Here is a 23,201-nt window from a genome sequence, read left to right on the forward strand (position 1 = left end):
AAGTTTAATATTTTTAAATTTTATAGTTTGATATTTTTATTCTAACCAAAACTTAGTAGGAATGATAAACAAAAAATGATATCGTGTGTAGCTATTTCTTATTATAAATAACCAAGGTCATACATACTTTCAGCTTGATTTGAAGAATTCATTTTAATGGCAATTAGTAGTAAAAAAAAATCGTAGCTAATTCAGAATAGAATTCTTTTTTTTTTTAATTTTTTAATGTTTGTCTATTTTTGAAGGATAGAGAGAGAGACAGTATGAGCTGGAGAGGGCAGAGAGAGAAGGGGACTCAGAATCTGAAGCAGGCCTCAGGGTCTGAGCTATCAAGGCAGAGCCTGACACAGGGCTTGAACTCATGGGTTGTGAGAACATGACCTGAGCCAAAGTCAGACACTTAACTGACTGAGCCACCTAGGCGACCCATCAGAATAGGATTTTTATGACATCACTTTTCAATTTGCTAAAGCTAACATAGTAGGGTGAAGTTTATCTTCAGTCAACTTTTGTAACTTTTACTTGGCAATTCTGGAAATCAAACTCGTCTTTTAAGTGTAACACCACTTCTGCATTAGCTTCTTGGATTTGTTGAGCTAATGTGTCATCAGACCTATTCCTCAAACTGTTATTTTTCCATTTTTGAAGAGTAATGGTCTTGGCCAGCTCTGTATGATATAGACTAATGATTGGACTCCCCATCCTTTAAATGTTGTATCTGTAACACATTCCTTAATCGGCAAAGTCTGCTTTTGACAATTGAAAACATAAACATAACGGATAGGATAATGATACACACAAATCAATTAAATTGATTTGAGCTTGCAATGTTGATGCATCATTTAGTTTTGCAGACAGGTATCTTTAATCAGACAGTACAGGAGCTACTTTTGGCTCCCAGAGAACTTTTTTTAGGGCACTGAACCTCAAATACACTTTAGCACTACATTCATTTTAATAGTCAGTGGTGACGCTTGGATTTACAGGTGCTGATATTCAGTTATAATTTTGTCAGCAATTTAAAGCACTTTGTGAATTTTGCTTTTGAAAAGAAGAAAGAAATGTATCAGCCGTCACAAATCTCTCATACCCTGATACCCTATTCCCCCACCAAACCACAGATCTTTTATTAAATTCCACTATGCCTCTGTAGGAAATGTGAATAGTCATTGAAACTGGTTCAATGCCAGGATTTGAAAGCTGATACTTTGAAGAATGTACCCAGTATATATTAAATGAACACCAAACTCCCTGGCAATGAGAGAAATAATATGAGACGATGACACGGTTAAATTTAGAAACAGAATTCAAAATATCCCCTGGGTTTTCATTTCAAGGTCATTCACAGACACATTCTCATAATCCTGTGGAATTTCATCCCAGTTGAAATCCATTTCACGTGTGATGTAGTCTTTTATTTTTCAGTCTATTAAGATTTTTCCATATATACAAGAAAGAAAAACAGTATTTATTAAGTACCTACTATAGTTCTGAGATTATGCTAAATGCTTCCCTGTATATCTAATGATTACAAGAATAATATTAGCTGATATTTGGAGGGGGGATACCTCCTTAGGGAAAGACAGTTTACTAAGCAATTTTGCCTCTTGGTTATACTTTTTTCTCACCAAAAGTTCATGACTTTTACAAATGAAGAAATTGATGTTTACAAAGGTTTAAAAATTAATCCAAAGTGGTTGCTGCTTTACTAAATGGCAGAGCAAGATTCGAACCTCAGTTACTTTGTCTCTAAAGCCCATATTCTCAAAACAATGACAATACAAAGATTTTGGAATCAGACTGTGTTTTAAATGTCTTCATTTGTGAATTGCTAATAATAATAATAATAATAGTACCTACAATAGAGGATTCTAGGGAGAATAAAATTAGTGAATAAAAATAAATTTTTTATAATGATAATGCCTGGAATGTAGTAAACATTCAAAAAAACATTAGCTATTAGTATTTTTGTTTAATGATAAAAATAATTATTAGGTTGCTATATTCTAAATGTTAGTAATCTTTTCTTTATATTTTTATCTTATTATTAGAAATACAAAGCATTAAAAATTAAAATATGTACATTCTCCTGTCATTCTAGCTTCCCAATACTTTAAGATAAGAAAGTTTGGGGATGCCTGGGGGGCTCAGTTAGTTAAGCATCCAACTCTTGGTTTTGGCCAAGGTCATGATCTCATGGTTGTGGAATCGAGCCCCATATTAGGCTTATGCTGAGTGTTGAGCCTGCTTAAGATTCTCTCTGTCTCCTTCTCTCTCTACCCCTCCTCTGTTTGCACTCTCTTTCTGTGTGTGTGTGTGTGTCTCTCTCTCTCAAAATACACATAAAATAAAATAAAATTACAAAGTTTGAAACATTTATGCTAAGTATTATTTAATAAATTTAGTATTTGGGGGATCTATGACCTATTATGTAAAATCAGCATGCCACAAAAAATATTTCAAAATCCCACTAAAAGCAACACCCACTAAAAGCTTTGCTATTTGATCCTCAAACCACTATTTCATTTTCAAAATGTTCATCATTCCAGAGGAAATAAGAAATTGAGTATAAGACATCATGTGAAACTAACCACTATTCATTGTTCCCACCACACAGATAATGTTCTGAGATTCACACACTGCTGTATTTTTTAAACCATCCCTAAAATTCTTTTCTCTCATATCCTTAATGGACTGGGAAAATTGTTCCTGTATTTTAAACTTCAATCTATTTCTCAATTTATTAGTTATGCATTATCTAATAGTAGCCAGTCAAAAGGTATTTTGGCAAAACACTTATCCATAAAATGACTGAGTTTTCAACAAAGCCTTGACGAAAGAACTTTAAAGGCTGAAATCAGTCTCAGTTTAAAACAGTAATAATGGTATTTACCTGTTATTCCCTTCTTTAGACCTTTGTTTCCCAGTGAGGCAGATTGCTTGCCAAGAGCTGACCACTCTTGATGAAGTGTTTTTGTAGCTGACATCACTTAACCTCTCAAAATAGCAGTTTTATCCAAACTTACAATTAGTAGAAGGCTTTTGAAGTGCACTGAAACCTTAGCAAGGCTTCTCAGCAGGAGTTGGATCCTGAGAAGGGTTCTTTTACTAGACTTGGTCAGAAAAAGTGGCCTATTAATATTACTTTCTAGTCATGGTTGTGTTTTAAAGAAGTCAACACTTAAATGAGCTATTCAATCAATAATAGTTGCCTTTACAACATTAAGGTTGGTGCTGCAAGTACGATGTGGAAATCATTAGTGCTCTTCACCAACTCTTTCTGCTCTGGCTACCTGGTGGGATTTTCTTTCATGATTTCCTTTTTACTTGGCTTCCTCAGGTGAGCCCATGTGACTAGCTCTGGCCAAAGGAGTCATGAACACGAGTAACATCGGCCACTTCTGGGCCAGAGCATTTAATTGACAGAGTTAGATCCTCATAAATCGTCTTTCCTGCTGCCACAGCATTCCAAGTAATAGCTACAACATACACATCAGCCTGGTCTCTGAAAGACAATGAACAAAACCCTCAACTGGTCTGTACTAATTGTACACAGTAAGAAAAAAAAAAATAAACATTTGCTGGGTTAACCACTGAGACATTTAGAGTTGTTTGTTACTATAGCATAATTAAGCCTATCCTGACAGATAAGCACAAGAATTACAAATGAAAATATGTGGCCATTCTAAAGGCAAGCTGGCATTTTTAGAATGTTACATGTATAGTCTTTAATGATATACTTATGCTTATTGCAATAAGCTGCCAATTTTGTTTCATAGGAACTTATATCCTAAAAGTGGATCCATGATTTATGCCATCAATACCTAATACTTTAGTAGTCACTATGAAGCAAGGAATCTCAATGAGTTTTTGTACTATCTTAAACTTTATTGTAAATATACACATGATTGTAACTAATATATTTTTTCACTAGAGGAAGAAATAGAATGAATTGTCTTATAAATCAATTATTCCTTATATTCATTCGAAGCGATACTTCTTTAGATCATTTATTTTTCATGATAACCTGTGTTGTGAAAATCAAAGTGAAAAAATGAAACATAATTACAGACAAATTGCTATTTGTCTATTTAACATTCTATTGCACAGGAGCACCAAGGTATGGTTACTCTCTTTGCTTTGATCAGAAGTAGTTCTGTCAAGATTCTTCATTTCCTGTAGTAACCCAATTGTAACTCATGCATATCTAAATCTTGCATGAGTTATTTTATATTTTTACTATATACTATATCCTAAAGTGACAAATCACCTATGTTTAGAATTTTTATGAAAGGAAATGCTTAAAAAATGTTTCTTAATTTTGTAAACATAACACTGAAGTTAGTAGAAAAGTCACACAGTTCAGCTTATTAAATACCTCCCATATTATGTATTTCAGTCTTATTTCCTCTTTATTTTAGGTTTTGCAGGCCTAACAGTGCCAGTAATTTCAGTCCATTCTGTTATGGCATCACTCTTAATCCCCAATCCTTTTCATGATCCATTTTAGGTACTTCTCCAATATTGGACTATCACACATTCAAACAATGACCAAGTTTCAGAAATGACAGCTTATAATGATGTGTGATTATGTTGTGTTCAGAAAAGAACTTAAGCTTGTTGATTCTAAAAGGACTCATATTCTTTAATTTTATAGTTTTATAAGGCCTATTGGCTTAGGTATATTTTTTATAATAACCTAAACTAACAGTTTTTCTGAGAAAATATTTTGAAGTATTTAATTTTTCTTTCTCATCCATGCAATAACATGGTATTTTGGTCTGCAAAATGGTGTAAAATCAAATTTCCTGAATTAATGGACTTACAAAAATTACTGTAGCTCATAGCAAGGTGCACACTATGAAGCAACCTATCTTTTGGTTTTTAAAAAATAAAATCACTCCATCTTGGATGAGGCAACATAAGGTGTATGAAATTAATTGATTGCACAACTAAAACTTGAAGTAAATTACTAAAATTTAGTTCTCTCATAGAAGGGTAGACAGTGATTTCCTTCAGAATATGTATCTGACTTTGGTTCAAATTCTTCCGTTATGCTGTACAGATGAAAGAAAAACCTATTTTTGTTCTAGATGATAGCACCAGATACTGAAACTGAACCCACGTGACTGGATGCAGATTTTAAAGGATAATACATATCTGTGCACTAATGCATGCTCTTAAAACTCCACACCACAAGGTCAAATGAAAATACCAGTGACTATTTGCAATTCACTGTTATGTGACAAGACAGATGATGACAGCTAATATTTTTATAATTTGTTTCTATGTAAATTTAAAATGTTAAATACAACACAAAAGCTATGTTACCATATTGACTCATTTCTACTTTTACCTACTGATTAAAAAAAAAAAAGAATCTCCCATCTCTATTATTTTTGAGTATAAATAATCCATGTGTATAAGAAATGACACCTAAGGTATATTCAGTTATCAACTACCTAGGATTTTGGAAAGTTGAAGTAACATAGATAGTTCAAAATTCTATAAAATAAAAACTTTATCATATGTTTTGAGTGGGATGAATTCTATTTTATTTACATAGCATATGCCAAATATAACCAAAGGAAGCAATTCAGAAAGGGCTAGGGTAATCAACCATGTAATACAATATTGCCATGGACAATCTACAAAATAGAGAATCTATGTACAAATAGTCATGAATGATAACTTTAGTCCACCTATTTTCAAACAATTTTGAGGTAGTTTATTGTAAAAGCATAGTATAGGAAATGTTAAACCATTAATGCAAAATTTAAATGTACAAATTAAATTGTAAAAGGTGAGGATGGGGGAAATTAAGTAGGAAATATCTGTTAGCTCATTCTTTAACCATATAAAAAGCCTTGGATATCAATCAAAAGATTGACAAATGAATATTTGCATGTGTTAATTTAAAGTATATATTTGTTCATGTGTATGTATTTTTTTTTAAATTTCCATATTTTCCAGAAATTTCAGTTAATCAATCAATTAGATTGCAGTTGTGTAAGGATAAGAGGGTACCTAGTGCATTCAGAAATGATGATAGAGGAAAATAGTAGCAGTTGGGAATAAAATTTAGGTTCCAAGCAGAAGTGGATTTGTCATGTTGTTGATAAGTCCCCAGCTTCAAAAGCCCTGAACTAGAATGAGGCTCTTCCACAGCCCTGTACCTAATTTAGTATTCATGATTTTATTATTTTTTTAAGTTTATGTATTTATTTTGAGAGAGAAAGAGGGAGAGCATGAATGGGGAAGGGGCAGAAAGAAAGGGAGAGAATCCCAAGCAGGCTGCACACCATCAGCACAGTGCCAGATGCGGGGCTTAAACTCAGGAACACTGAGATCCTGACCTGAGCCGAAATTAAGAGTCAGACCCTTGTCTGACTGAGCCGCCCAGGCACCCCTTGTATTCATAATTTTAAATTCTTTTTTCTGAAACAAGGCTCCCAAAATTATATAAGCCTGATGTCCCATAAAGCTTGGATTGGTTCCTGGCTTTAAGTTTTTGGCAGTTTAAGAAAAATGTACTTGATCACACAATACTTAATAATAGGGAAATTTCTGGTTAATCAAGACCAGTAAACATTTCTTCTAGTTGATATGCTCATACAGAAACTTACTATTAAATACTTCATGTAAAGTCACTGAAAAAAATAAAATAAAGTTATAGTCCCTTGGAAATCATGTCACAAATGGCAATATATCACAGAGATATGGAACATTATTTTACCTACGGTGTTTCTTTATATAAGCAGCAAGGGCATGCTATTAAAGCATATTTCACATACTGTTCTTTTTAAAGGATGGCACAAAGGAACCCTGGAGTCAAGTTTGCTGGAAAGTTTGTTATGGGGTAGGGGGTGAAGAAGAATAATAGCAAACTCAAGAGGTAGGACAGAAAATAAAATAGAAAGAGATGAGCTAGAAGAACAAACACATTGTGTACAGAAAGGATATTATCCAGTCACAGTAAAGTAGAAAGATGAACTATCTTGTGGAACTGCAAGATTCAACAAGTTGTGTGCAATTTTCCATTACCATCATGCATAAAATGAGAGCAATAAAATTAAAGCATTAATAGTTGTATGGAAACAAGATTTTCAGTACAACGAACTGACAAGATGATATGAAGGTAATTGGTCATGAGAATATTTAGCAATTGTAATGGTTGTCTTTAAAAAATTGCTTTACCATAATTAAATTACAAAAAGTAATTGTTTCATTGCAGCATATTCCTATATACCATATTAAAGAAAACAATAACTACTTCAAACAGTATGAATATTATTTCCCAACAATTATTATTCAAGTCAGGATTTCTTCATTGCTATGTTACTGATGCATTGAGGGTGTCTGACATATACCAGATTCTCAATAAATATTTTTGTAAATTAAAAAAGCACTCATGACACTAGAGACATTTAAAATGTAGTTTTGTTATGAAAGGCATAATATGAGTATAAATATACTTACTGTACACACTAATTATTTAAAAAGGACTCTGTGTGTAATAAACTATATATACATAACAAAATCACAACTCTATATTATAAATTTAATATATCACAAATTTTTACCTAGTCATTATAAACATAAATTGCACTATATAACCAAAAATTCGCTTGGAGAATGCTCACAATAAACGGTGATTCTGATTGTTTGCATCACTTTACAGAACCATCCAAAGTAGGGGCGCCTGGCTAGCTCAGTCAGTTGAGTGTCTGACTTTGGCTCAGGTCATGATCTCACAGTTCTGACAGCTCGAAGCCTGGAGCCTGCTTCGGATTCTGTGTCTCCCTCTCTCTCTGACTCTCCCCGGCTCACACTGTGTCTTCCTGTCTCTCTCAAAAATAAGTAAACACTAAAATAATAATAATAATAATAATAATAATAATAATAATAATAATACTAATAATAATAAAATAACTATCCAAAGAAGCTGATAATCTGGCTTCATTTTCTTGCACAGCAAGTGGAGATATTTAGAATTATTTGCTAGACTCTAGAAAAGCACTAAAATTTGGGACAATTTTTTATAGAATTAACAATCGAGGTATCTAACATGTAAGAGCTTCATCAACAGCTTCAGTTGGGAAACTCTAGAGAACTGTTTCTTAATGATAACTTTCTTTTTCTTTGTAACTCCATACTCCCAAAAAATAGTCTTGAAGGGTAAGAGAACTCAGAAAAGAACTAAAACTAAAACTACTTCAGAAGTGTGTGTAGAAAGCAGAAATGTAATGTCACAGTCATACTCATCTGTCCTGGCAATAATTGGTGTTTATGGTTATTACATGGTAGTGTTTATCTAAACATTCCCTGGCGGAGTCAGTTTGTGACCCTCTATTCTGTATTTGAGTCTTTGTCTAGTGCCAGCAGCTTGGAATTCTGCCTTAGACATTGTAGAATAAATTAAAGGAATAAGTTAAAGGTATGGAATAAACTAAAGTAAATAAATTAAATAAATAAAATAAATAAATAAATAAATAAATAAATAAATAAATAAATAAAAATGAATCGGTGCCGAAATTCAGAGACTTTTAGTTAGGATAATGATTTCCTATTTAAGTTTTTATACAGTAAAGATTTATTTATCAATCCATCTGTTTCTCCTTCAGGCTACAGACAACCTCTAGATATGATCAACAAAGAAAGAGTAGAAAGACAGAAAGTATTCTTTATCACTTGTATATCCCATTTACTAATTAAAACAATATATCATTACGTATGTTTGAGTGATAAAAACACATTAATAAATTACCACTTGATCAGCCATTTGAACTTTTGAATTTAGTTACCTCATTACTAAATTTACAGTTTGGTAAAGTGATTCTTATGCACACACCAGTTGATTTACTATAATTTTCTAATTTTGAGTTATGGAGCATGGTAAGCTATACTTTAAGTTATATAAGTAGAACATATTTATTCTTGCCTATACAATAATTAAAACTTTGGAAAATATTTTATGGACATTTTAATTACCATTATTTTAAGGAAATTATAGATGTTTGGGAATAAGAATAAATAATAACAAGAGGATTTTCTATATCTGAGATAAAATGTTTTTGGTTTAAAACAAAGAAGAACTAGAGGTACATCATTCTGTATATTATTGACCATAATTGTTGAATCTTAAAGGGAAAGATCAGGCTCTTAAAGAGAATAATCAGTGAAAGTAAAGTGCTGCTTAGGTGCAAGAAAAAAGGCATAAAAGCACAAGAGCAAGTATAGATAGGGCAGGGAGCACACACATTAGAAATAATCTAAGGGCTAAAAGTAGGTACTTTCCTGAAGCAAATACAGAATTAATCAAAAGACTGACATCTAATTATAGGAAAGTCCTGGGATAACAAATATAGAGGCCTAAGAAAAATAAGAAAATTAACATTTAATCTGAAAGGGTTAAACCTGGCCATGATTATCTTAGAAATTGAAATGGAAATTTTCCTCCCTGACTATAATGAATCAGCCCTAAAGTCTGAAGCTGTTCAGGACCAAGGACAAAGACAATTCAATACAGCCACATAGATTTTCTCATCTCACTTGTCTGAGATTCATATATAATCATATAGCTGGAAATGACTTTAGAAATCATCCATCCCAACTCCTTTATTTTACAGATAAGAAAACTGAGGCACAAGGTTATTGGTAACTTTTCGAGTCACTCTATTAATAAGGGGTAAACTTCAGTTTAGAATCTAAGTCTACTTTTATACCTGGTACAGTGTTCTCTGAATCATACAAATATATAGAATCACATGTGCAGAAGATTGTGAGTGCTTGTTTTCATATTAAAAAGTAATTTATAGTTGGCTTTTGTGGATGTATTTGTAGGTGTGTGCTCGCACGCACGCACGCACGCACGCGTGTGTGTGTGTAGAGGTTAATAGTCTAAATGAACAGAGAGACCTTTTTCTGAATACCCCACTCTAATCACAAGTGACTATGTTTCAGACCAAACATCTAATTTTGGTGTGTTCATTTGGAAATGGTCAAAAGAAAGCTGCCCAAATTCAGAATATCTCTTTGGTTTTTCCTTTGGTTAGCAGTATTTTATTTTATTTTATTTTAATTTAATTTAATTTTATTTTATTATTTTTTTTATTTTATGTTATTTTAGAGAGAAAGAGCAAGTGGAGGAGGGGGCAGAGAGAGAGAGAGAATCTCAAGCAGTCTCCATGCTCAGCACAGGGACTAACACAGGGCTCAATCCCATGATCCTGGGACCATGACCTGAGCTGAAATCAAGAGTCAGACCCTCAACTGACTGAGCCACCCAGGGGCCTCTGGTTAGCAGTATTTTAAATAGTTACTTGCTATTTTGTTCTCTTTATTCTGCAATTTTCTTGTTTGATATCTGGGACCTCTTCTTTATTTGTCATTTCTGGGTGTTCTATGTTTTTTGCATTGTTGTTAATTTGTAAATAGTTCTGAATTTTTTTTCCTTCTTTTTATCTGAAGGTTTGGTCAAGAAGAGTTAGAATTTATAAATATTAAAGTATTTTTGAGATTTTATGAGAAAAAAATCAATGAGGGAAAAGTCTACTTTTAAGCAGAAATATCAAGAGGAATTAAAGGTTAAGTTCAAGTGATAGTATAAGATCCAGAGGTTTGTTTTATGATCTATACAGTCATTCAAATAGTAAAACAAATTGGGAATTGAAATATGAATCCTAATTTGGAAACATTTTTTTAAGAAAAACTTTTACCTGCTTAGGTAAGATTACAACTACTTGGTATAGTGTAAAGATTATGAACTTTGGAGTCTGAATGAAAATGTTGGCTTGACCCATTCTATAATGTTCAGAATATTTCTTAGCTTCCCTCAGTCTCAGTTTCTCTTTTTGAAAAATAAAAATATACTTTTGGATAGCATTAAATCACACATGTAGGCATATTAATTCTCCCTGATGCAGACCCCTAAATAGCTGAAGAAATCTTATGTATGATCCAGAGTTAACTATCATGAATCTGCCCAGCTCCTGCCATTGTGATAAACTCCAAGAGCCAGGGGATTAAGTCTTATTTGAGACATAGACTCCCCCCCCAAAAGGAATCTAGTAGAATCTTAGGGGGTTTTAGACTTTCTCTTGCCCTAAATAAGAATTTGTGCCTTTTTCTCTGTGGATCTCTAAGTTTTTTATTCTTCAGCCCTTACTATCTCATCATACCTTGCTGTGGGTTTTTGGAAGGGATTTAGCTGTTGAAATATACCTGACTATTGACAAAGAAGCTTTCCTTCATTTTATACAGGGTACCATTTCTGTTTCTGCATGTCAAGCTATTACTGACTGATAGTAAAGAGACACTGTGGAAGTCACACACAGTTCACATACATTCCATAGATTATAATAAAGTTAAATAAACATTAAAATTTTAAAAATATGCATCGTTTTCTTAATGAAGAGGTTCTGGGAAAATCAAGGAAAAACCTTTAATAAGAAAAAGATACAAATATATATTATATGTCCATAAATACTAATATTTGCTTCTGTGTACTTTACTCACATATCAATTATTATATTGAAACAATTTGAGACAAAAACTTTTGTGATTTCCCTTGATTATAGATTGCATACCTACATAAACTCATTAGAATTTCCCCATAGATCTCAGTTCTCTTCTTGAACTTCACAGCTGTAATTGTTGAAAAGTTTGTTTGTTTGTTTGTTTTCTTATATTCAGCCAAAATCTGTTTCCCAGAACCTCAACTCACTGATAACTTTGACAGTCACTAAGTCCTGGGAGTCAATAAAAATGGGGACACATTATATCTTCTCTGGAAATACAATCTAGCTGATAGTTTTGTGCTTTAGTTTCCTTTTCTGTAAAATGGCAATAGCAGCATATATATTATGCTGAACGTGAAATGTAGTAATGATTTTCTACATGTCAGTTCATTCCATCCACTCCTCTTTTTTCCCTGCCTCAGAAAGTATCTCCTATTGTTGAAGATGGAAATGGCTGAAACAATTAATAAACAAAATGTCAGTATGTAATTAAGCATTAAATTGCTGCTGTATTTAAAATATACATATTAATTTGTGGGACATATAATATGCATGTTGTGGATTTAACTTAGAAATCAATACTTTTTTTGTTGTTGTTGTTTACTTATTTATTTTGAGAGAGACAGAGTGCAAGCAGGGGAGGGGCAGAGAGAGGGGAAGGCAAAGAGAATCCCAAGCACTGTCAGCACAGAGCCTGATGTGGGGCTCAAAACCACAAACTGTGAGATCATGACCTGAGCTGAAACCAAGAGTTGGCTTCTTAACTGACTGAGCCACCCAGGTGCTCCAGAACTCAATACTTTTTTAAAAATGTAATTATATTCCTCTGTGATATTTGGATGTTCTTCTGTGTTTTTTCTTTTTTCTTTTCTTTCTTTCTCTATGGACGTGTCTGTTAACTACTTCTCTCTCTCTTCTCTATATCCAATCAATGACCCAATCATATTGATTATATCCCAGTGTTGTTACACGTTTGAGCCCCTATTTTCTCTTCTAGTTGTTGTTCTAGTCCAGACCCTTGTTAACCGTTTCCTGAACTATAGCATTCTATTCCCAACTGGTCTATTTGGCATGAGTTACGTCCTTCTTCAGTTCATCCTATAGACTCTAGCTGGTTTAATTTTCCTGAGCAAAATTCTGACTAAGATATTGCATTGCTCAAATACTCTCAATATTTCATATTTTTTCATGTTCTTGAATGAAGTTCAAGTACCTTTTCTTGGAAATTAATATTATCTAGATAAAGCTTCACTCTGACTTACTCCTGTTTTACACTTTCTTCACTACCCTGCTTAACAAACACTAAGGCCCTGCCAAATTTGATATTTGCTGCTTTCCTTTTGCACTGTATAACTCTTGCCTTTGAGCAATGCTTACCTATCATCTCATATTGTCCTTCCCTCTTTATAGACTTTTTACCATCTTTAAATGCTTACACCAGATATTACCTAAATACCCCTCTTATTTGTGCTCCTACAGCTCACCGTGTCCATTTTAGAACACTCATAATCTTTTGCCCTGTTTGCATGAACACGTTTACTCTCCCCAGCTGTATTATAAACTGCTTGAAAGTTGTCTTTATGTAAGGCACCTAAGTTAGAGTTTTAAACCTGTAGATGACAAAAATATTGCTTTTGAAGTCTCCAGAGTCACTGCGATTTGGAACAGCAGAGTTTGTTTCATAAGGAAGGACAGTCTTTGAGTTGGACAGCAGGGAATTTAAGGGAAGACTTTTCCCAACAAAAGTTTGTATAATGGAAGGCAATTACCCTGAGTAAAGACTTGTGTTGAGGGTAAAGTTGGAAATAAATCCAAGTACTTATAAAGGAGTCTCATCATAGAGATCTTGAAAAACAGAAGAGTTTAAAAAGGCAAACGATGATAAAATAAAAATATTATATCAGGAGTCAGGAGACCAGTCACAATTTAACTTCTGATAGGTTAAGACCTTAATAATGATTTTTATGCACCTCAGTTGCTAGTGTGTGAAATTAACAGATAAGATTCAATAGTTTCTAGTCTCTTCTAGCTTTAAAATTTAAATTTCTTTAGCCTATAAAGAAGTAATGGGCTACATTATGTTTTTGGGCAATTAGTGGCATATAAAAGCAGTAGTTAAGGAAGATAGGAAAAAGATCAATGAGGATTAAAAAAACTTTATAAATATAATATTTTAGCTACTTTATTCTATATAAGTAAAAATATTTAATAACTTTGGAGACATCTGTAATCATATAAATAATGTGTTACAAGTTAGTGAGTGTATATCCTAATTTTTGTCAGTTTACCATTTACTAGTTGAATGTTCAAAATCCTTAATTTAGAACCATAATAGTCTGAAGGGGTCACAACTGTTATGCAGACCAACACTCAAATTATCCCAGACAAATGAGGTTCTATCTTTGATTTTAAATACCTCAAGGCAAATGGCACAGTCTTTTCCTGGCTCAAATAGATCCAATTACCTCTAATGACCCCGTTACAGTTTATTGAGTGTCTGTGATCCAGGTGCTTTTGCTGAAGCCTAGAGTAAAATTTTATATCATTTTGTGAAACTCCTGGACAAAATGAATAAAAATTACTGAGATCTTTTCTTACAAAACCATTTTTTTAAATGTGAATATTATTGAGAACCTACTGTGCGAAAGAGATGTGCTAGGCCCCACAGAGAAGCCAAAGATGAGTAAGACAGCCTTTGATCTGAGGGAGCTTGTAGTTTGCTAAGATGCAGGAAATATGCAAAATAGAGCTTCTGAAGGACTGACAGGTGGCATTCAGTAAATGACAAGTCAAATAATGCAGAAGTTAGACTATGGTGTGTACTACCAGAGAAATACAAAAAGCAATGGGAACTCGGTATCCTAGATTATATATGGAGAGAGAGGAAGACACAGAATCTGAAGCAGACTCCAGGCTCTGAGCTGTCAGCATAGACCCCAACACGGGGCTCAAACCCACAAACCATGAGATCATGACCTCACCCCCAGTTGGACGCTTAACCAAGTGAGCCACCCAGGTGCCCTAATGTTTGTTTTTACAAGTCACAGATTTTTGGGGTGCTTGTTATCTAGCATAATTGTAGCCATCTTTGACTAATACATGCATTATTTTGTAATATTTTGATAGCTATGTTTCCTAAATAATGGTAAAATATAAATGGGGTGTTAGGAACAGGAGATTTGTTGTAATAAGTTAAGTGTTGATTAAATGTCTCAAAATAAATATATCTCAATAAAGGTAATAAGATTTTAGTAACTAAAAATATAATCTTCTCTAGAAACCATTTTATTCTCATTGGACCCACAAGAAAGTTGAATCTGAAAAAGAGATTAGGATACACAGTATTTATATAGGAAAACTGTAAATCATTTGAAAGTTTCTGCTTTTCAAACTAACATTTATACATGTCCCCTTCTTAAATTAAAGCACAGCATGAAAAATTGCTTGTAGGGGCCCCTGGATGGCTCAGGCAGTTGTGCGTCTGACTCTGGCTCAGGTCATGATCTCATGGTTTGTGAGTTCAAGCCCCACATCAGGCTCCGTGCTAACAGCTCAGAGCCTGGAGCCTGCTTCGGAATCTGTGTCTCCCTCTCTCTCTGCTCCTCCCCCACTTGTGCTCTATCTCTCTCTGCCTCTGAAAAATAAATAAATGTAAAAATTAAAAAAAAATTCCTTGTATATCTATACCATTCATCACCTGTGCATTTTAATCCCTTTGTAATTTAGTTACTAGGGATCATGATGCAAGGCATAAATTGCCTTTGTTCTGATGGGGACTTATTTGGAATAAGTGGCCAAAAGATGTAACTATATATTAAAGTTTTGTAACTTTTAAACTATGTATAGATAGGGGACCATGGGTGGCTCAGTTGGTTAAGTGCTCAACACTTGATTTCAGCTCAAGTCATGATCTCACAGTTCATGAGATTGATCCCTGTTTTGGGCTCTGCACTGACAGCATGGAGCCTGCTTGGGATTCTCTCTCTCCCTCTCCCTCTCCCTCTGCTTCTCTCTGGCTCACTCTGGCTTCACTCTGTCTCTCAAAATAAATAAATAAACTTAAAAAAAAAAAACAACTATGTACAAATACTTGGCAGGAAAAAGTTGCAATGTCATATAAGGATATACTTAGGAATTATAGACCCAACTGAATAAATTCCTCAATTCTAATGGATGGCCTATGCAATTCAAATAAGCTCATCTAATTTTTTTAGCATGAGTATGTATATATATATACGTATATATATATACGTATATATATATACATATATATATATATATATGAATATAAAGTTGTGTAATTATAGAGTGAATATTTCCATTTCAGATGTCAAAGACATCCTGTCAAAAGCCAAGAACTATGAGTAAGTGGATGAAAATACTTTGCTTCATAAACAAGTTGGCCTATTTTTTTTTTATCCTACTTCTTTAAAGAGACAATTTCCTTTTATAGGTAAGATAGTAATTGTTGAATAATTAAAATATATTTCACAATAAGTCAGGAACACATAAAGCACATCAGGACCATTTTGTTTCAACAAGACTAAAACCGTTTTCTACATATTTGTCTATCAATATGTAAAAAACTCATTAAGTAGATGTTTCATTATTATGCATCTCTAATTCAAATTTCTTAGTTGCAGGAATAAAACCTTTTTGAAAATATTTTGAATAGTTCCTTAGCAAAAGATTTTTGTCTACTAAGATTTCCACTTTAAAGTTGAGGTTATGATGTAGAACTGATTTAATATAGGTTATATTTAGTTAGTTGGTTAATTCCTGGATGTAAAAAGAAATAATTATAGCTAGACATTTCACTTTTTTAAGCATACATAGTTTTCTTGGATTTGAAACATCATAGTTACTTGGGCTTTGTTTTTTTTTTTTTTTTCCTTGCAAAATCATAATAAGCTACCTCTATCCATCTTCCAATTAAGTACAAATATCTATGTAGTTTTGTAATTAGTTATACATATTTTTTAAATAAATCTTTCAGCACCTAAAACAACATAATTAGGGACAAAGAATATCAACTTAACTAATGAACATAGAGTTGAAAAATAGAATTCTGAAAAATTAAATGAACTCTTGCTTTGCATGTCAGTGAAAACCTTTTGTTATTTTCTGGCAGGTATCTAGATAGACAGAAGCTTTCCCATGTATTGACAGAACTGTGCAAAACCCAATTAGTTCTTTAGCTTTACCAACATCTGTTCTTTCCTGAGAAATTATTCCAAACAATTCTTAAGCAAGCAGAAAGTTATTCACATTATAAAAAGTTCAAGAATACTTTAGCTTAGTTTTATTTTGGGCTTTGTAAAGGCAGACAGAAACTGTCACAGACACCAGCTTTAGATAAAATCTACAGTACATTAAGCCTGGTGCTTCACCCACGTTATAAAGACCAATAGCCAAGCTAATGGAGAGAAACTGCATGTACAAAAAGTCAAAAGAAGAAAATAGATGAGAAATAAAATATCAGAAGTGTATGAACATGTGTACATTTCAGATTGCATGTAAATCTAGCATTTAATTTATATAGTTGCTGCATTATGCTGTATTGTTTCAAGTGTAATAATCATCTCCTTGACTATGATGTAAACTCCTTGAAGCAGGCATTGTGTTTATAGTCCCTTTGTATTCCTTAAAAGAGCTAAGCCTAGTGCTGAACAACCATTAAATTATTATTGATAAATTGATTAAGATCATAATTCAAATTTGATAGGACAATGCAGTGTTAGATTGTTAATTGCAAACTGCACAACTGTTAGGAATTCAAGTTGAATTGACACGAATAGCTTTAGGTTACCCCGACATTGTTTATTTATTTCTAATTTTAAGATTGCTCTAACTTTATGGCTAATGACTAAAATTTGTAAAACAGTTTTCACTGTAGTTAAAAAATATTTCCCATGTAAATGTGGTCTGTGTACTTCTTTTTTATTATATTTTATTCTTCCTTTGGTTTTGTGCAAAAAGAAAAGATACATTATATGCTCTTTAAGCATTGCTTTCCTCCCTTTCAGACACACATTAAATCTGATGAAGTCAGAAGACTCCCATTTTGATAATCCTTTTATCTTCACTCTCCAACTAAAGTTAAGGAAGAAAGAACTATTGGCATTCAATAAAGAATGATGGGAACCCCTGCTTTCACTTGCTCTAACCCCACATAGGAAGAGAAGTAAGTCAAAGAAAGTCATAATGACACATAGTTTTCATTACTATGTGATATTTCAAAGTTAAAGGAGAGAGGTAATACAGAGGGTATACTCTCTCTTAGACTCATATCTTTTCACAAGCTTCCCAACCAGGATATGGTTATAGAAGGACTATCCTCTCTTCTAGGGACCGCATTGTATTCGTAGGAAAATTCTAGTAGACGTTGACATTGTGATTCTGTGTATTTAAGTGTTGTAGCTTTGTTTTAGGCATAAGTAATTGAATCTGGCTGTAACCCAGCCTGTATCAGATTACTTCACTGGAGTTGAGTGGGTTTAGAACTCACCTCTCCTCTCTTTGGGTCCTATGGTGGGAGCTGCACACTCTTGTTGAGACAAAGAAGATGACCTAAGATACGTTTCTAAGTTGTGAGTTATTTTTACGCAACCTTGTGATAAGGAGTATGATTTTTACAAAAGGAGCAATGGTCTTTATTAAATAGGTGTCTAAGAGTATTACTGAAGAAGGATGTCTTTGGTGACTGTATTGTTGGTTATATCTGACTCTAATTCACGGGATATTGCTTTGAGAAAACTATTGCTAATAGTCCCTAGACTATCAGTGACATTTCCTGTGTTATTAATCATAGAAAAGCTGCCATAATTTCAATGTACACATCTTCCTTGACTTATGATAGGGTTATGTCCTGATAAAACCCTGATAAATGTTGTAAGTTGAAAATATCATTAGTTGAAAATGCATTTAATATACCTAACCTACTGAACAGCATAGCTTAGCCTAGTCTTTTGAATGTGCTCAGAACACTTACATTAGCCTGCAGTTGGGCAAAATCATCTAATGCAACACCTATTTTATAATTAAATGTTGAGTATTTCATGTAATTTATTGGATGTTGTGTTGAAAGTGAAAAACAGAATAGTTGTGTGGGTGCAACATGGTTGTAAATGTATCAGTTGTTTACCCTCATGATCCCATGGCTGACAGAGCTCTGACTCACTGCCATTGCCGAGCATCACTAGAAAGCATTGGACTGCATGTTACTAGCCTGGGAAAAGATCAAAATTCAAAATTCAAAATAAAGTTTCTACTAAATGTGTATCACTTTCACACTATCATAAAGCTGAAAAATCATAAGTCAAACCATTGTAAGTTGGGGACCATCTGTACAGTAAGTGGCATATAACTAACATTCTTGTTTATATGTGAATTTCACATGTTTTATCTTTTGGCTTATTGGACATAGGTCAGTGAAAAGTAAGCATTGTTAGCACTAGGGAGTTTCCCACATGTTATGTCTTTAAACTCAATGAATCACTGTAACATCCAAACTGGCATTGCACTATTTATACTGTCTAATCAGGAATATAATTTCACAACATTGAATTTGCAGCACAACCATAGCATTGCAATTTAGCACACATTTTGTTAATGTGCTTTGTATCCCATTAAAGTCTCATCTTCACAGCCCAGTGCCATATGTTACCGGTCTAGAGTAAACCTCTTAAGCAAGAGGAAATAAATGGGAGTAAAATTACAATGTGACATATGCTATTGGTTACCTACCAACAACCAGTCCTCTCTTCTTCCCTGATCAAACCCCAATTTTGTTCAAGTTTGGGAAAAATGTGCTCAGGAAAGATGAGTTCACTTCTAGCTCAGGTGTAAAATATGAAGGATATCGCCATAGTATCATTCCCCTTTCAACCAGAGATTCATTTGGAATTTGTATGTAACCGAGTTTTGGCCAAGAGGACATAAAAAAAAGTCTGTTGCAAGGCTTCTGGAAAAAGTATTTTTCCTGATAAAAGAAATACGCGCTAAGGAGAAAACTCCTCAGTTCCCTTTCCTTTCCAGCCTTTGGATGTTGTTATGAGGATTTAATGCATAGAGTTACTGCTGCCTAAGGGGTTGGGGATGAGGAAGTTTGTGACAGGCAGAGCAAGGCAAGCCAGAGGTTAGAATGAGCTTAGGTACTTTAAGGCATTGTTAGGCTGCTGAGCCAATGCTTAGATCTGTTTCTCGCTGGACTTCCTCCTGAATGTCATAATAAATGTCCTTATTTTTTAAGCCACATTTAGCAGGGTCTTCTGTTACTTACAGACAAAAGCATTCCAGCTGATAAAAGAAGTTAGTTAAAAGAATGCAGTTCGTACCATTGTGGTTGCTTTTCTCACAGGCAAAGGTAAGGCAAAGAGAAGAAAGAGCATTTCTGGCTTACTAATGAGCTTTTTGTAGATCTGGTAGTTTACAGCTTGAAATGCATTCCCCCCACAGAAAATATTATAAATGGTGTCCAGGTTCCCAAGGTAAACCCATAAGGCCTATTTAATCCAATAATACCACAAAATCTGTATGGTCTAGGAGAATTGAATCACCTTGAAAAACAATGTTTCCTTTGGGATGAAAATGTATTCAAGAAAAAAAAATGAATTCAGAGATCCAGCTTGGCAAACAGAAAATAATTACCCCAACATCAACAAAACTGAGGACTTCTCTTCGTTATGGATAGAGTAGTGGGAAGATTTATTAACCCATATCCCAAAAGGCAGTGGTAATACCTGTTGCCTGAGAGTTAGTCTGAGAGGGGTCAAAGGAGCAGGATAGAAGCTTGGCAAGGGGGAGGGCTAAATGTTTTCTTTCCCCTCTACCTCTAGTTTCAGGAATTTACCTGCCTGTTTCTATTGCTATGCTACTATTTCTAATAAAACAATTATCTTCCTTTCTTCTCCCTAGAGAGAAAAGTTATCCATAACTTGTGGCATACTCGGGCAGAATTAAGAGTGTTATATTAATATTGTTGCTTACCTGGTTCTGTTCACTCTGAACTGCTGGTTCTAGATGCAGAACTAGATGCAGTTCACTCTAGAACTGCTGGTTCTAGATGCAGCCTCCCAAAGGCTAATTGTAAGATATTGTCTACTACCTAAGGTATCTCTATATGAGTAAAGCTATGGGGGAGGGTATTTAACTTGGGATCAAGTGGCAAGACATTCTACCACTATTAAATTGTGTTCTGTTTAAACCAGTGAATGGGGAAGATGTGAGAAGTCTGTTGCTTGCTTCTCCCTAAAACTCAAGAAGTTTGCCAGATTTTGTGTTCTGAGTTCTGAACTCTTTGCTTGTGGAATTCTTGACCACTTTCATGTGTCAGGGCCAAGAACTGAAGTGTGATCAGGACCCCAAAAGACAATTTCCACCCTGTCTTTGTTGGTTTGTGTTCTCTTTAAACCTAAACTTGTAGAGAAGAAGGCAGACAAACTGGGGAGGAGATAGGCTTTCCAGGAGTTTTCTCAGAGCTTAGAACATAAATGAGGATATAGAGGCCTTTCGTTGAATTCTAGAAATCTGAGGCCTGTTCCCACCCTGAACCCTTGAGATGTGTCCAGATCTTTGATGGACAGTACAAGGATGGGGGGGATTAGTTCTTGTGATAGGCAATAAAAATAATTATAATAAGAATATATCCAGTCAATCACATATAAATTAAATATGAAAGGTGATGTGTCTGATATGTCTCTGAGGATTTCTCTGCTTTTTCCAATTTTCACTGAGTTCTGTGAATATGAACATGATTTCTAGTATACCACACTTAAAGTCTCCTTTATGCATAACCCAATATCATATGGGTTTCTTATGCACACAACTCCTTCGAGGATTGCTAAAGATTTTTAACTGATAATAACCACAAGAAGTAGGAAGTAGGGATTAGGAAAATGGTTCCTTTTTTACTATTTTAATATTAGTTTCCTTTACTTAGAACTTCACTTCTATTCTCCATGTCTCAGTCTGTTCAGGCTGCTGTGACATAAGTACCATAGATTGGGGTGGCTTATAAACAACCAAAGTATATTTCTCACAGTTCTGGAGACTGCAAGTCTGAGATCACAGTGCCACCATGGTCAGGTCCTGGTGACAGCACTCTTCTGGGTTGCAAACTGCCAACTTCTTGTTGCACTTTTACATGATGAAGAATAGAGAGAGGAAAAAAATGATCTCATGATTCTTATAAGGGTACTAATCCTATAAGGGTTCTACTGTCATGACCTCACTTAATCTTTATTACCTCCCAAAGGCTTCACCTCCTAATACCATCACATTGGAGAGTGGAGTTTCAACACATGAATTTTGAAGGGACACAAACACTCAGTATATAATACCTTTAACTCTAGGAGCTGTTAAAGAAAGAAACATGAATTTGTTCTGTGGAGTTTTGAGAACTGATAAAAAAATATCAGTCTTACTCTTATATCTTACAGAATTATGTTTTATACAGTAAGCTCAAGAAATACATTCTCACGAAAAACATGTGAGAAAATATTAGTCTGGGTAAAGTTCCCCAGTGAGGCTTCTCCAGGATCCATTTTTCTCATGGGAAATATATTTGTATCCCAGCAAGGGTCATCTGCCTGTCTATGGTGGAGCCTGGCAGGCTGGGGAAGTCCTCAGTGGGGTTTACCAAGTATAATAGTAAAATAATAGTCTATTGCTGTATAACAAATTACTTCAAACTTAGTGACTTAAAACAAACATATTTCTTATTTCACAGTTTTTGTGGGTCAGGAGTCTGGACAAGGCTTAATGGGTCCTCTGCTTAGGGGTTCATAAAGCTGCAGAGTGCCCATTGGGCTATGTTTTCATTTGGAGAAAAACCCACTTCGAAGCTCATTTAGTTTGTTGGCAGAATTGATTTGCTTGTAGCTATATGACAGAGGCTGGCTTTTCTGGGTGTCATCTGGAGGCCACCCACAGGTCCTAAAGGATGGTTGGAATCCCTACAGGCTACCCCCAGTTCTTGGTCACATATACTTCCTCAACATGACTGCTTACGTCATCAAGCCATCAGTGAGATTTCCCCGTCTCTCTGATCTGCTTAAATGGAGTTTTGTGTAATGTAATATAATCATGAGAGTGATATCCTATCACCTGTCCAAAGTTCTTTGGCTAGAAGCACATCACAAGTCCCACCCTCACTCAAAGATGAGGATTTACATAAAGGCATGGACACAAGGAGACATCAGGTGGTGGAAATTATTGGAGGGTCATCTTAGCATCTGTCCACCACACCAGGTTTCTTAAACCCTAACCATATCCTAGAACTCTAAACAATAGCATTATATGACTGTAAAAATTATTTTTAGCACATCTCCTGGATCTGGATTCTGGGCTCAATTTCTTACTATGTCATTAGCATCATCTTGTACCGTCATATTTCAACAATATAATCCTGAGCAGTCTGTACACAAATACAAACTATGCCAGGAAGACATGGGACATGCAAGGCTTTGCCAGGCCCACAAGTCAGCCCTGCTTCTGAAAGCCAGGTAGAGAGGGAATACCAGAAGGGTCCAATCAGTTCATTGCACTTTTCCCACTATAGAGTTACTATTGAATATGATTGGTTCTCTAGTGATGGCTTATTAGATGGTTTAGATCTTTGTGCAAACTATGCTGGTGTTCCATATTTGAGCCCAAAGTTCATAGCTTTCAGTCACTATTTCT

At 34.4% G+C, this 23,201-nt stretch overlaps 1 long non-coding RNA gene across 1 annotated transcript in view; it reads left to right on the plus strand.

Annotated features, from left to right (window-relative positions):
- Positions 1-19,775, plus strand: part of LOC109254336 (uncharacterized) — a 55,162-nt gene extending 35,387 nt beyond the window's left edge. The window contains exons 2-3 of the long non-coding RNA XR_002074761.2: positions 15,847-15,883; positions 17,546-19,775. This is a non-coding gene — a long non-coding RNA (uncharacterized LOC109254336). The remainder of the gene's footprint in view (positions 1-15,846; positions 15,884-17,545) is intronic.
- Positions 19,776-23,201: the final 3,426 nt, after the last annotated feature.

Source organism: Panthera pardus, unplaced genomic scaffold (assembly GCF_024362965.1).
Source record: "Panthera pardus isolate Hobbes unplaced genomic scaffold, ASM2436296v1 HiC_scaffold_16, whole genome shotgun sequence".
In the NCBI taxonomy this organism is placed as follows: Eukaryota; Metazoa; Chordata; class Mammalia; order Carnivora; family Felidae; genus Panthera; species Panthera pardus.